This window comes from Schistocerca serialis, chromosome 5, assembly GCF_023864345.2.
Source record: "Schistocerca serialis cubense isolate TAMUIC-IGC-003099 chromosome 5, iqSchSeri2.2, whole genome shotgun sequence".
NCBI lineage: Eukaryota > Metazoa > Arthropoda > Insecta > Orthoptera > Acrididae > Schistocerca > Schistocerca serialis.
Genome location: NC_064642.1, coordinates 517,953,295 through 517,968,359, shown reverse-complemented (window position 1 = coordinate 517,968,359; position 15,065 = coordinate 517,953,295).

The window sequence follows — 15,065 nt, the reverse complement described above, 5'->3', positions numbered from 1 at the left end:
TAATGAACATATATTGTACTACAAATTACATTCACCAGGGCTCCATTCGAAGCAGGAGTCATCACTGAAAATGCGTTTCCATACGACCCGACAACGAGAGGTGATGGTCTGGGGTGCCATTTGTTTTCACAGCAGGACCTTTTTGTTTATCATCCGCAGCACCCTTACAGTACAGAGGTACGCCGACGATATTATACTCCCGATTTTGTTACCCTTCATGGCAAGCCTTCCTGGGGTTACATTTCAACAAGATAGTGTCCTCCTGGACATGGCGAGAGTTTCTATACTTGTTTTCGTCCTGGCCAAACCTTTCTTTGGCCAGAGAGGTCGCCGGATCTCCCTCCAACTGAGAACGTTTGGAGCATTATGGATAGAAGCCTCCAACCAGTTCGGGATCTTGACGCTACAACGCGCCAATTGGACAGAATTTGGGACGATATGTCTCAGGAGGACATCCGACAAATGTATCAATCGATGCCAAGGGCCAAAAGTGGACCAACGCTTTATTGGCTTGCTCAATTTGTGAAGCTCTTTCTCTTGAACTAATCTCCAATTTTTCTGAAATTATAATCATTTATTTGTCTGAATATGTACGTCACATTACCGATTACAGTCCCATTCGTATACTTCCTTCACGATGCGTCGTTGTTTTTTTTATTTTCTCTGTTTATTGAGTGTACGATGTGTAACTTTTTTTGGTTAAGTCTGAGGGTCAAGTATTTGTGCCAAACTTATTACTTAAATTTTTTATTCATACGTGATACGGCAAAAGCGACATTCCTGCTGTTGACATTCAAATGTAACCTCGCCAACCTCGTAGACTCCCTCCTTGAGTATGTAGGAATCATTCGAATGGAATGGTTAGCAGCACGTGTGGATATGAACTCGACTGAGCGTGCTTGGGACCAATTCAAATTTTTGGTACGTTGCCGCAGGTGCCTCCACATACAATGGATGACGTCAGTAGGACCGACGTAGAAGACAGACGGGCTTTAACAGTGAGGTGTCGAATTCTTGGTAGACACCAAGCCAAGGAAGGCTGACGACACAATACTCTCATGAACATACTAAAAATAAGTTATCGATAGGCGTTTTGATTGTGTGCTTTGGGAGGACTTCAGTCCTGGGAACGGCAGATGCTGCAAGTGATCACCAACGCTTCGCAAATGGTTCAAATGGCTCTGAGCACTATGGGACTTAACTTCTGAGGCCATCAGTCCCGTAGAACTTAGAACTACTTAAACCGAACTGACCTAAGGACATCACACACATCCATGCCCGAAGCAGGATTCTAACCTGTGACCGTAGCGATCTCGCGGTTCCAGACTGAAGCGCCTAGAACCGCTCGCCCACAGCGGCCGGCTCATCGCTTTGCATATCAAAGACGTAGCAGATGCTCAGAAGCGATCACCAGCTGGCAGGAATGCTGGTGCAAGAGGGCTTCCCCGAGCAGCAAGAACACCCAACGGTATTTATGTGCATGGAGTTCGCATCAAGTACTGCCCCCTAAAACCAGTCAACAGAGAGAATTAGAATAACGTATCAAAAACAACAATTAGGTTTATAAGTCAGAAATAGTAGCTTGTGAGGATTACTGACACAAGAAAACAGGAATTTAATATAATCAAATCGTAAGCAATAGTGGCAAAAGTGGGTAGCGTCGGCGAAGGGCCACAGTGTAATTGACTCGCACTTATCAAGAAATACTTACGAAGCACTACTTGCCATTTTCTCTCATTTCCTAGAGAGACGTGGTACCACCCAGCCCTAGTGTAGACTTTGTCCACTTCTCAAATAGGGATGATGGACTGCAAATTACAATGTATAGGGGAGTAGAAAAGCGGCAGCGGAGTTTTCAGTAGTTGCAGGAGCAACAGTATGGATGATTAACTGACCTGACCTTGTAACGCTAGCCAACATCCACTCGCTGTGTTGGTACTGAGATCGCCTGACGCGAGGGGAAACTACAGGCGCTATGTTTCCCGAGAGCATGCAGGTCTTCTCTATGGCTAATTGATGATTCTGTCTCGCATAACATATTCCATTGGTAAAACAGTCCTCCATTCGACTCGCTAAATGGGTATTAATCCAGAGGAAAGACAAAATAAAAACGGGCCGTGGAGTATTACATCCCTTAATCGAGTAGGTGGGTCAGTTCTGGATGGGTATAAGACGATAGAAGTCAGTGGCCTTCGGCTCTCTCATATTTTGTGTGCAGGCGCCGCCAGTTTCAGCGATGTAAAACAGAACCTTGCATATGTAGCCACTGCGAACTGATTATTGTGCCATGACAAAGCTTTTTCTGACCCATCATGGGCGGCCCTAGGTACTGTTTTCTGTCCTCAGAGAAGGGCAAGGGGGTAGTACTCGTACTTTACTAAATGGAGATAGGAAAATAATTAATAATGTTGTTGAATGGTGCAAGCAGGAGATCGAAAGTAAGAGTTGCTCCACCCTCTCTCTTACAGTGACGTACACAGAAGCAAGCTTCACGTCTGTAAGAAAGATTCGGGATTTTGACTGCGACGTGGCTACATGGGATACACTTTCATGAAACCCCATTTACATCTAATGCATCCTAATTTGTTTCTTCACTGATGTGGACACCTTGAAGCAGCGGTGGACTAAGAGGGGTGCGGAGGGGGCGACGCATCCCGGACCTCGACTACCTCGAGATCTGGAGGCCCCCCAGGACCAGACCAGTTTTAATCAAATTCCAAACAAGGTCCGATTTCTCTTTTTGCAGTAAATAAGTCAATTTGAGGTTCTAGGACCCACACGTGAGCAAATATAAACATAGCTAACTACTTACATATCTTTAGGCCATAGAAATTGTCAATGTACGTGTTCAGAACCTTCGTCAAACGTTGCATAAAAATTAAAATCTGTAGCATGACAACCAATTGTCTGCTAGACGCAGTTATTCTACATAAATATATTTTTGATATATATCCAATCTATAGAGATCTACTGTAAGTACAGTTTATAAATACACATGTGAATGTAGTGAAGTGCTTACCAGTGATTTATTAATTTTTAAACTAAAGTATTACATTCTGAAGGCTATACATAATTATTGCTAACGGCCTTGCCACAGTGGTAACACCGATTCCTGTAAAATCATCTAAGTTACTCACCGTTGCGCTTGGCTAGCAGTTGGAGAGGTGACCGTCCTGGTCTGCCGAGCACGTTTGGAAAGCGGACTGCACTCAGCCCTTGTGAGGTCAATGAAGGAGCGACTTGACTGGGAAGCAGCAGTTCCGTTCATGAAAACTGACAACGGCCAGGAGAGCAGTGTGCTGACCACATGCCCTACAGTGTCCACGTCCCTTGACGCCAATTGGCTGAGGATGACACGGGGGTCGATTGGCACCATTGGGCTTCCCGAGGCCAGTTCCGGTGGAGTTTAGTTGTTATCCATAATTGTCATATATTTTATTTAATGAATATGAGAAGACAACTAGATGAACTAGAGTCATCTAGATACAACCAATGGCTTTTGCCCGTTGTAGACATCATCAGCAACACTAGTCATTTAGACTTGATACCCTGGAAATATCCAAAGAAAAATGTTTAGCAAAGTTTTTCCCTGCTGCACACAGCCATAACATATAAATTTTTAAGTAGCAATAACCAGCACCTTGAAGTGATTTATCCCGCTCTCTTTATGGCGGCTTCGGTGCGAAATATAAATAAAGATTTTAAAGATAGGAAATTAATAATCACATTATTTCCCTAAGAGGAACAACATAGCCACCGAAGAATACCAACGAGGGAAAATCAATTTGAATATTATTGTCGTAAATCTAACTAATGATACTGTACATCGGCTAGTACCCGTTTCACAGCACAGAAATTTAATTATTGATAACTAGTGAAGTACATTAAAACAGGGAGAGACCTTTGAATCTATCGAAGACTAAGTGTAGACGCTAAGGTAACACATCGTTCTTTAGTTTCATCCTGGTTCTACTAACTTTTGAAAGTGACTAAATATTTGAAAAAAGGGATACTACACTCACCATCAACAACAACAAAAAAAACTGTTCTTTTTGGCATTATTTACCTCCGTGGGCATAGAAACAAAAATGAATTTCTGACTCCTCTTAGTAGTGGAAATGGAATCCAAAGATATCAAAGCATGAATCATTGTCTGAACACCTATCAACTTTAGCAAAACAAAAAACATTCTTTGTAAGCTTGACACTGAATGGAACCACCAACTAAGGTAATCAGAAGATTGTTATTGATGAGATCAAGAAATGGAGGAGCTTTTACATCGTCTATTGGATATTACACTAGTCTTAGACCAGCAAAAGCTTAATTTCCGCGGTCATCATGAAGACGTTTCATCGGAAAACAGAGGAAACAGGTATAACTGATGGTGATATATTATCAAGTATTTATTGAAAGATGATAGTTTAAAACTCGAAGAATCCGCTGCTGGATCAAAGGGGGTACAGTGTTATTTTGTGTGAATATGTTAAGGAAAAAAATCAATGCTGATATAAAAAAGGCTAAATATTGGGGAATAATTTTTGACGACCCTGCCGACGACAGCGCAACTGAACAAATTTGCCAAATAATTAGATACGTCCATATAGAAGACAATACTGTGGAAGTTAGGGAATGCTTCTTAGGTTTTTTATGCCGGGAAAGACCGCGAAGGATCTGTCAAAAGGTATTCAAAGGCAGCTGGAGAAATATTGGCTGGCTCTATAGCGTTTTACAGGGCTCAAGGTTATGGCAACGTCATGTGAGTGTCAGGTGTACATGGAGTAATACAACGACCATTCCTTACACCTCTGTGTAGTTCATGTATTTTCATGTGTTCCTTCCAGTGTCACCTGCTTTGGAACTATATAGAAGTTACATTCATTCTCCACGTCTTCTACAAAGAGATGGAATTACTTGTAGAAAAATACAGGAAAAAGTTTGAAACGATTGTCTGATCTTCGCTGGAATGCTCATCGCAATCCAGTTGAAGTCATGAAAGAAGACTTGGAAACTAGTGCGAGCGCTTGGGAAGATACGGAGGATTCATCTAAGGCAAAGCTTCATACTAGACCTGCAGCACGCTTGCTCCTTCCGCCTATATGTGATATTATCTTTCTGACTTACATCAACTTTTGCCACACGATAGTGGAGGAAGAATGTTTAGTTCAACAATATCTACAGCCCCCAAAAATGACTGAATAAAGGACTCGCCAAATTATTTTTAGTGACGGGGCGATTTACAGGTACAATTATTGCTGTTATTTTTTGCTTTAAAAGTGCAATGACGTTGACATAAACATTGACCGACGTGGAAGAAACTTGTACGTCATTCCGATTAAAGAATAAGGCCATTCATGTCACATATTTTGATGCTGGAAAAGTCACTTATTAAATAAAACAATAGCGGAGAAATAGCTTATGACGCTGGATTACCGATTCAAGAAGAAGTTCTTCGATCAGCATTTGACTGCATAGATTGATTCATACCGGAATTGTCGCAACGATACACAGTCATGAAAGAAATCAGACAAATTTTCCAAATTCTTGAAAGGAAATTTATGCTTGAAGCTTCCGATGACGCTCTGGCAGCAACGCTAGAGAATCTGGTAGAAATTTACGAAGAGTTTGATAAGGAGCAGGTTCTGTAAGAAATATAAACCTATCGTAGCCATCTGTTTGCAACCGATACGAGTGAGGACATTGGTTCCAGATGGCCAGCTCGAGAAATACTTCGATTTATGATTAGATGGGAATTCAGTGAATCGTAATCCTGTGTGTCACCTTTTATCCAATACTAGTTGACGATTTGTGTCGCACTCGCATCGTGCGAGGTAAATGTTTCTAAACTAAAATCAATAAAAAATTATCTTCGCTCTATGATGAAGCAAGAACGGCTAGACTATCTGCCCATACCATGAACTGAAAGAAAAGTATGTAATGAAATAGATTTCAGTGGGATTATTGAGAACTTCATTGAAATAAAGGCACGAAAAGATGTCATATATAATAATATCAATAACAGCTTCTATATCGTACTAAAGTTACAAATTTACCTGATTTTACAATTGTACAAGCTTTGTTTACAGACACAGAAAATAGAATGTAAATTTCTTATTCCATTCTTTGTATATCTTTGCACGCTGCCTGATGGTGCTGTGTTCGATGTTGATTTATGCTCTAAGTTTATTACCTGCTGCTTTAAGAAAGTATATTACAGTTATTAGAGCGTGGAATATACACATTATAAACACATGATTGTTATGTCAGCCATTACACCTGTGTTATTCATTTTGCACAAAATATAGATTTCACATACATCACTTTCTAAGCAGGCCGAGTGCCTCATTTAGTTTCGCCACTCCGCGCCTCCGACACGCGTAGTGTGCCAGTGTCTTACAGGTTGAAGCGACTCCTGGGAGATAATACAGACAACTTTTGAAATTGCTGGACTAGACAGTTTAATGTATTCACTACGTCCGGACCTCTACGTTGTTTTGTTGTTATTTCGCAGTAAAGCTATTTTTATGCTTCCATACCTCAGTCGGTAAAAACGTAACCGTTATTCGTGTACTTTTTGTCCATCTTTCTACCCGAGCGTGATAAGGCCTTGTTCCCAGGCACGGGTAGACCTATCGGGCTGAAATTTACGTCACTAAGGTCTGCGTGTAAAACATTGAAGCCTGTAAGTCAATCCGATTAAGGCTATTTATGTCACATATTTTTATGCTCGCAATGTCACTTATCAAACCCGGTAGGATACTTCCCGTTGGTCTAGAATAATGAAATTTGGTAAGAACCAACGTTTCGCGGTACAATCAAGGGATAAAATCCGAAAATTGATAATTTTGTAATTATATCACACGAAAAAAGTTTTGTAATTTGGTATACGGCCATCTGTTAAGACTCCTTTGGCTCACATATTGAGTCTGTAGTCCTTAGGTGGTGTAAAAAATGTTGACTCTAAGTCAATGCTATCAAAAGATACGGCCATTTATGTCACATATTTTAAAACTCACACATTCAAAAACTAAAACCTATAAGACAGTTCCCACTGATGTAGAAAAGCGAGATTACACACTACAAATGAAAGAAAAAATCAGAAAATTGTTAATTTATAATTATATCGCAGGAAAAAAGTTCATTTGTAATTTGTTATCCGGCTTCAAATTCGAAATTAAAACATTCTGAAAAGTCATGCAGTCCCTAGGACCGATATCTTGCGCGTATCAATGTCGATAATAGGAAGAAATCGTCGAGATCCTCGATTCCCTGAATGGATAAACTGTCTACAAACATAATTAAATCTCTACGGAACCTTCAGTGCGGAATCCTACTCGCACCTGGCCGTCGTAAGGCGTACTTATTCTCTGCTCTCGTTTAAGCTCTCATACATTCGCAGATATGAAACTAGTACAAAACGTTTTTTGAGCAGTTTGTTTTCGGAACAGTATTCCTGGGAATAAAATAAAAACGTAAATGAAAAGGTAAAGATTTTTTTTTGTTGCAACAAATCATAATACTCGTAATTAATGTATTTTAATTTCACTTTTAGGTTTTCAGTTTTTCTTAAATGCTCGTTCTCCGTACACGGTGTGCGGTAAGCTTCATTCACAGGGCACTAATTGTAGCAGCAGCAAGCCGGTGTAAACAGCTTAGACCTCGGGTCCCCGCACCAGGTGCCCCTGCCGCTACTTTCCACAGAGACGGACGGCCTGTCTAGTGCCACTCTCCGACCTGCAGAGTGCAGCATGCTTCATTACCGTCATGGTTCGTAAAGAGGCCCGCTGCCGCATCAAGTCCACGCTCAGGACATTTTTGATATTAGCTCCCCAAATTGCGGCCATGCTCCTTTAAAACCTGAAAAGGGTCTCGTAAATGAACATGCACCCATCAGTTTTGATGTGCAGAAGGGCACGTAAATCTGTAATCTGTTCACAACACTTACCTTTAAATGATGAGTATTGCGTATGAGACAGGCGAAATACCCTCAGACTTCAAGAAGAATATAATAATTCCAATCCCAAAGAAAGCAGGTGTTGACAGATGTGAAAATTACCGAACTATCAGTTTAATAAGTCACAGCTGCAAAATACTAACGCGGAATCTTTACAGACGAATGGAAAAATCGGTAGAAGCCGACCTACGGGAAGATCAGTTTGGATTCCGTAGAAATATTGGAACACGTGAGGCAATACTGACCCTAAGACTTATCTTAGAAAATAGATTAAGGAAAGGCAAACCTACGTTTCTAGCGTTTGTAGACTTAGAGAAAGCTTTTGACAATGTTAACTGTAACACTCTCTTTCAAATTCTAAAGGTGGCAGGGGTAAAATACAGGGAGCGAAAGGCTATTTACAATTTGTGCAGAAACCAGATGGCAGTTATAAGAGTTGAGGGGCATGAAAGGGAAGTAGTGTTTGGGAAGGGAGTGAGACAGAGTTGTAGACTATCCCTGATGTTATTCAATCTGTATATTGAGTAAGCAGTAAAGCAAACAACAGAAAAATTCGGATTAGGTATTAAAATCCATGGAGAAGAAACAAAAACTTTGAGGTTCACCGATGACATTGTAATTCTGTCAGAGACAGCAAAGGACTTGGAAGAGCAGTAGAACGGAATGGACAGTGTCCTGAAAGAAGGATATAAGATGAACATTAACAAAAGCAAAACGAGGATAATGGAATGTAGTCGAATTAAATCGGGTGATGCTGAGGGAATTAGATTAGGAAATGAGACACTTAAGGTAGTAAAGGAGCAAAATAACTGATGATGGTCGAATTAGAGAGGATATAAAATGTAGACTGTCAATGGCAAGGAAAGAGTTTCTGAAGAAGAGAAATTTGTTAACATTGAGTATAGATTTGAGTGTCAGGAAGTCGTTTCTGAAAGTATTTGCATGGAGTGTAGCCATGTATGCAAGTGAAACATGGACGATAAATAGTTTGGACAAGAAGAGAATAGAAGCTTTCGAAATGTGGTGCTACAGAAGAATGCTGAAGATTAGATGGGTAGATCACATAACTAATGAGGAGGTATTGAATAGAATTGGGGAGAAGAGGAGTTTGTGGCACAATTTGACAAGGAGGGGCCGGTTGGTAGGACATGTTCTAAGGCATCAAGGGATCACAAATTTAGATTTGGAGGGCAGTGTGGAGGGTAAAAATCGTAGAGGGAGACCAAGAGATGAATACACTAAGCAGATTCAGATGGATGTAGGTTGCAGTAGTACTGGAGATGAAGAAGCTTGCACAGGATAGAGTAGCATGGAGAGCTGCATCAAACCAGTCTCAGGACTGAAGACCACAACAACAACATCACATTTCGTTCGTGTTTGAAATTTTCTCTTCGTTTGATTTAAAACACTTAGATCATTTTCATTTGGTACACACAAGGCAACGACATACTTTCAACGTCTGATTTAATGCTCTATTTCGGTCAAATGTCTAATGAAAATCAATATTCGTCAATCCGATCATTGAAAACTACACTACCTGACAAAAAATGTAATGCTCCCAGAAGACATGGTGGAATGCCAATGAAACTACATACACGTACGCACTATCGGTGGGTATGGGTATCATTTGAACAGTGTTGCAATTCTCTATGGCAGCTAGAATGGTCGTCAGAGAGTACTGGCGTTCTTCATGTTTATTGTTGTTACCACAGCCGGCTTTGTAGCCGAGGGGTTCAAGGCGCTACAGTCCGGAACCGCGCTGCTGTTATGGTAGCAGGCTCGAATCCGGCCTCGGGCATGGATGTGTGTGCTATCCTTAGGTTAGTTAGGTTTAAGTAGTTCTAAGTTCTAGGGGACTGATGACCTCAGATGTTAAGTCCCATAGTGATCAGAGCATTTGGTATTTGGTACTATGAAATTGTTACAGTAAAGATGATAAGCGATTTCCGCCACATGTTTGCCCGTTACTGTTTTTAGTTTTTCTTTATTTACCCTTCTGCTTTGTATAGACAAGTAAAATACCTACGCCACGATGGGCAGTTGCGCGGTTTCAGGCGTCTTGTCACGGTCCACGAAGCTGCCTCCTTCGGAGGTTCGAGTCCTCCCTCGGGCATGGGTGTGTGTGTTTGTCGTTAGGATAATTTAGGTTAAGTCGTGTGTAAGCTTAGGAACTGATGACCTTAGCAGTTAAGTCCCATAAGATTTGACACATATTTGAACATTTTTTTTAGCTCCATACAAGTGTTAAAAAACTACAGAAATTGGAGGAAAGTAATCAGACTGTCTGGTTATAATTTTATCTCTTTACGATCATAGCACCAGTATGTATCCACAGACTCGTAGTCTACTCAAACACACTTGCAAATTTGTCAAGTATTTGTCTCGTAAACTCACGGCCATAAAATCGCACTAATTATCTGAAGAATAGAAAACTCTATAATACCGTGTGTCGGTATCTTTCTACATATAAAGTGCCTCATATCAACATGACATTGACACTGGCGCACCATAGCTATTACTAAAACTCAAACAGGTAGGAGAGTATATAAAACAAGGCGAATACGTGTAACATACAAGTTCCATTATTACCGCAAATTGTACACAAAATAGTGTCATCCCAGTATCACGTGAGTAGCACGATTTGATTTTGAGAACATGCGCTCTAGTCAATGCTCACTCCACGGACATACATACTACATGGTGTGAACAACACGGGAACATGAGTGCAGGCACACTCACCGTCAAATTTTCGGTAGACCATGTCTGACCACCACAATGGAGGATCACCACTTCGTGTAGCGAGCACACTCTAATCATTTCACTTCCGTACCAGGCATCCAAGCTCAGGTAGTGGACTTCCTGCACCGTTACATGTCATTCCACACCATTGGTCGGAGTTCAGCAACAACCCTGCTAGGGAATTACTGTCCCATGACTAGACAACCTTACAACACAGTGCTGTGTTTCTAGTGGGTCTAAGACCGGGAAGCATGGAATGCTGGTGGTTGGTACTGCAGACTGTTCAGCAATGAATGGCGCACTTGCGCTACCCCCGAATGGATAATATTAGGGTCGCGCGGGATTAGCCGAGTGGTTTGAGGCGTTGCAGTCATGGACTGTGCGGCTGGTCCCGGAGGAGGTTCAAGTCCTCCATCGGGCATGGGTGTGTGTGTTTGTCCTTAGGATAATTTAGGTTAAGTAGTGGGTAAGCTTAGGGACTGATGACCTTAGCAGTTAAGTCCATAAGATTTCACACACATTTTGATAATATTTGCATATAAAGGTTCACAGCTCGATGGAAAATCATACATGACTGTTGATCACTAACGATTGAAGACATAAGATCAGTCAGTTCCAACTTACGAATTTCTGGTCTCACAGTGACCTAAACTAAAGAAATTTTCTAAAGCTCCCAAATACACCAATCGGTGGTCACAACATGACAACGGCCAACGACGAGTCACCCGAAACTTCCTAGATGTTAGGCCACTCGGTGAGACATGACGCTCGGGAAATGTTTATTAATCAATTAGAAGATTCTTCCTCTCAACTACAATGACATCTCACAGCAAAGCATATTTCATTCTTATCATAATACCCATTTCCGGCGACTTAATCTGATCGTTATAAATAGGGCACCTCACCCACTATGTACACAACTAATATTCCGCAAGTGGTTCAAGATACGAACACAGTTTTCAGTTCTGAAGAATGTCTAATGTTGTGAATACACGAAACAGTATCTTTTCAGGTAGGGATAGTATCCACAACCATTTAGAGAAAGATACTAAATAAATTAATAAGAGATAGTACAGTGGGAACGCTGTTACGGATGCAACGAAAACAGCAAGCCAAATTTAAAAGAACACAAAATCTCCAAGACTGGCGACGTTTGACTTCTGAAGCTCGAAATTCATCGTAGACTTCAGTGAGAGATGATTTTAATAGTTTCCTTAACGAAACTCTGTTTCGAAATCTGGCAGAAAGTCCAAAGAGATTCCGGTCGTACATGTAGTGGACCGGCAGCAAGACACAATCAGTACCTTCGTTGCTTGATAACAAGGCTAATGACAGTGACACCAAAGCGGAGTTACTAAATACGCTTTTCCAAAATTTCTTTATCGCAGTAGACGAAGCAAATATGCCAGAATTCGAATCAAGGAATAACAAAATGGGCATCTTAGGAATAGATATCTTCGGCATAGCAAAGAAACTGAAATCAAACGTACAGGTAAATTAAAACTGTGTGCCGGACAGAGACTCGAACTCGGGACTTTTGCCTTTTGGTAGAGTAGGTCCTGACTTCGAGTCTCGGTCTGGCACACAGTTTTAATCCACCAGGAACCATCACAACATCTCTTAGGCAGTCGCTAAGCCATGTCTCCGCAATATCCTTTCTTCCAAGTGTACTAGTCTTGCAAGTTTCGCAGGAGAGCTTCTGCGAATTTGGGAAGGTAGGAGATGAGGTAATGGCGGAACTAAAATTGAGGACGTGTCGTGAGTCATGCTTGAGTAGTTCAGTCAGTAGAGCACGTAACCGCGAACGACAAAGGTCCCCAGCTCGAGTTTCAATCCGACACACAGTTTTATTTTACCTGGAAGTTTCATATCAGCGTACACTCCACTGTAGAGTGAAAAGATACTCCTGGGAACCTAAATCATTTAATAAAGGGAAGTCGTCTGGCCAGATAATGCACTGGTTAGGTTCCTTTCTGACAATACTGATACATTAGATCCATACTTAATAATCATATACAACTATTCGCTTGACCAGAAGGAAATAGGAGTAACCCAGTGAATCACAGATCTATATCACTGAAAGTTTGCATTAGGATTTTGGAAGAAATACAGCATTCTATCGTTATGAATTACCTCGAAGAAAACGATTTATTGACAAGTAGTTAGCATTGAGTCAGAAAATGAGTACTTGTCTCAAACTGAGCGTATTTCTAGATTCCCAGAAGGCTTTTTATACCCTTCCTTACAAGTGCCTTCCTGTCAGATTCCGTGCCCACGGATTATCGTCTGTTGTGCGACTGGATTCAGGATGTTCTGTCACAAAGATCACACCTTGCCTTAACTAATGAAAAGTCATCGAGTAAAATAGAAGTGATATATGGAGTTCAATAAGGAAGTGTTGTAGGCTTTCTGCCGTTCCTAATCTATACAAACAATTTTGGAGACAATCTGAGGAATCCTCTTACATTGTTTACAGATGATACCGTAAGTCATCAGATGGTCAAAATAAGTTGCAAAATTTAAACAAGTTATCTGTACGGTGCTAATAGTGGTAGCTGACTCTAAATATTGAAAAGGGTGAAGGCATCAACATGACTACTAAAAGGAATCAACTAAACTTCGATTATAAAATAAATCACACAGATCTAAACCCTGTAAATTCAACTTGATATTTAGGGATTACATTCTCCCATAGATAATCTTAAGGGGAAAGCTAACTAAAGACTGCGATTTATTAGTAGAACACTTGGAATATGATACATCTCTACTGAAGAGATTGTCTACACTACGCTTTCCCCTCCTCCCCTGTTGTATTACTGTGCAAAGTGGGATGCACATCAGATAGAATTGACGAAGGCCATCGAAAAAGTTCAAAGAATGGCAGCTCGTTTTGTATTATCATGGGGTAGGAGAGAGATTGTCACGGATATGATGCACGAGCTGTGGTGGCAGTCATTAAAACGCAGGCGTTTTCCCTAGTGGCAGTATCTTTTGATAGAATTTCAGTCACCAACTTTCTCCTCCGTATGCGAAAATATTTTGTTGGCACCGACCTACACAGGGATAAATTATCATTGTAATAAAATAGATGAAATCAGAGCTCGCACATATAGCCATATCGAGAGTGGACTTCACAGGAGCGTGCTTCGACAATTTGAAATAATCTTTAGGGGAAAATCATACATCTGTACAAATTCATAAATACTTAGACTTGTCATGTGACGCCATGCAAGAGATTTTCGCTTCAGTTATGATGGTATGAAGATAAGGACAACAAAAATCCCAGTCTCCGAACGGTAAAAATCTCCAAACCGGAAATCGAACCCGTGCCTCTTCGGTTATTTATCAACCGCGCTGACCCCGTAGATATCGAGGCGGAGGAGGCAGCCAGGTTAGGATATACACAGAGGTTACTGGCGCTCACGTCAAGTTGCCGTCATTAACTGCTCATTTTCGTGGTATTTGCGAACTATGGTCCCAGAGGAGTTTCCAAGTATTAATTTATTTTCTGGTCTCTGTCAAACTGTACAGAGTGATTCGGCTAAGCTATTCATCTCATATATTTACTTAACTGTTTAAGATATAGTAATTTTTCATCGAAAAAAATTGATGGTAATTCCAGTGACTGGTAGAGCATCAATGTACAAAATTCAAGAGCATCGTATAATACGCTTTAGACACGTATTCCCCGAGAAAATTTGTGAGGGTTTGAAAACACCCACCGCGATTCGACATCCGTGTTAAGAAGCTGCTATGATAGCAAAGAGAGCTTCACTGCAAGTTTAAACGCAGTCAAAGCCTCAGAGATAAACAAAAATCAAAATATGCCAAAATTAGCATAAGAAGGGCTATGTGTGAAGCGTTCAATACAAAACTATCAACTTGAGAGAGAATCCTAAGAATTTCCGGTCTTACGTTAAATCATTACGTGGATCGAAGCCATCTGTCCAGATATTCTGTGACAGTAATGGCAATGATTCAGGGAAGGACATAGAAAATGCCGAAATACCAAACATATCTTTCCAAAACTGTTTCACAGAGGATTATCACACTGTGTTCCTTCTTCAAAACTTCGCACGAACGACAAAATAACAGATATCGAAAAAGTCACCATGGGACAGAAAAGCAACTGGAATCGCTCAACAGAGGAATGGAGACTGACCCTGACGAGATACCAATACAGTTCTACACAGAGTAAGCAAAATAATTTTCCCGTCTTCTAGCAGCAGTGTTCCGTAGATCGCTGGAGGAGCGAAGTGTACCTAACGATTGGAAACTAGTGCAGGTCATTTCCATTTCAAGAAGGGTCGTCGAACTCTTGGACTATGTCTCTGCTGTCGGTCTTTTGTAAAATTTTGGAACATGTTTCCTGCTC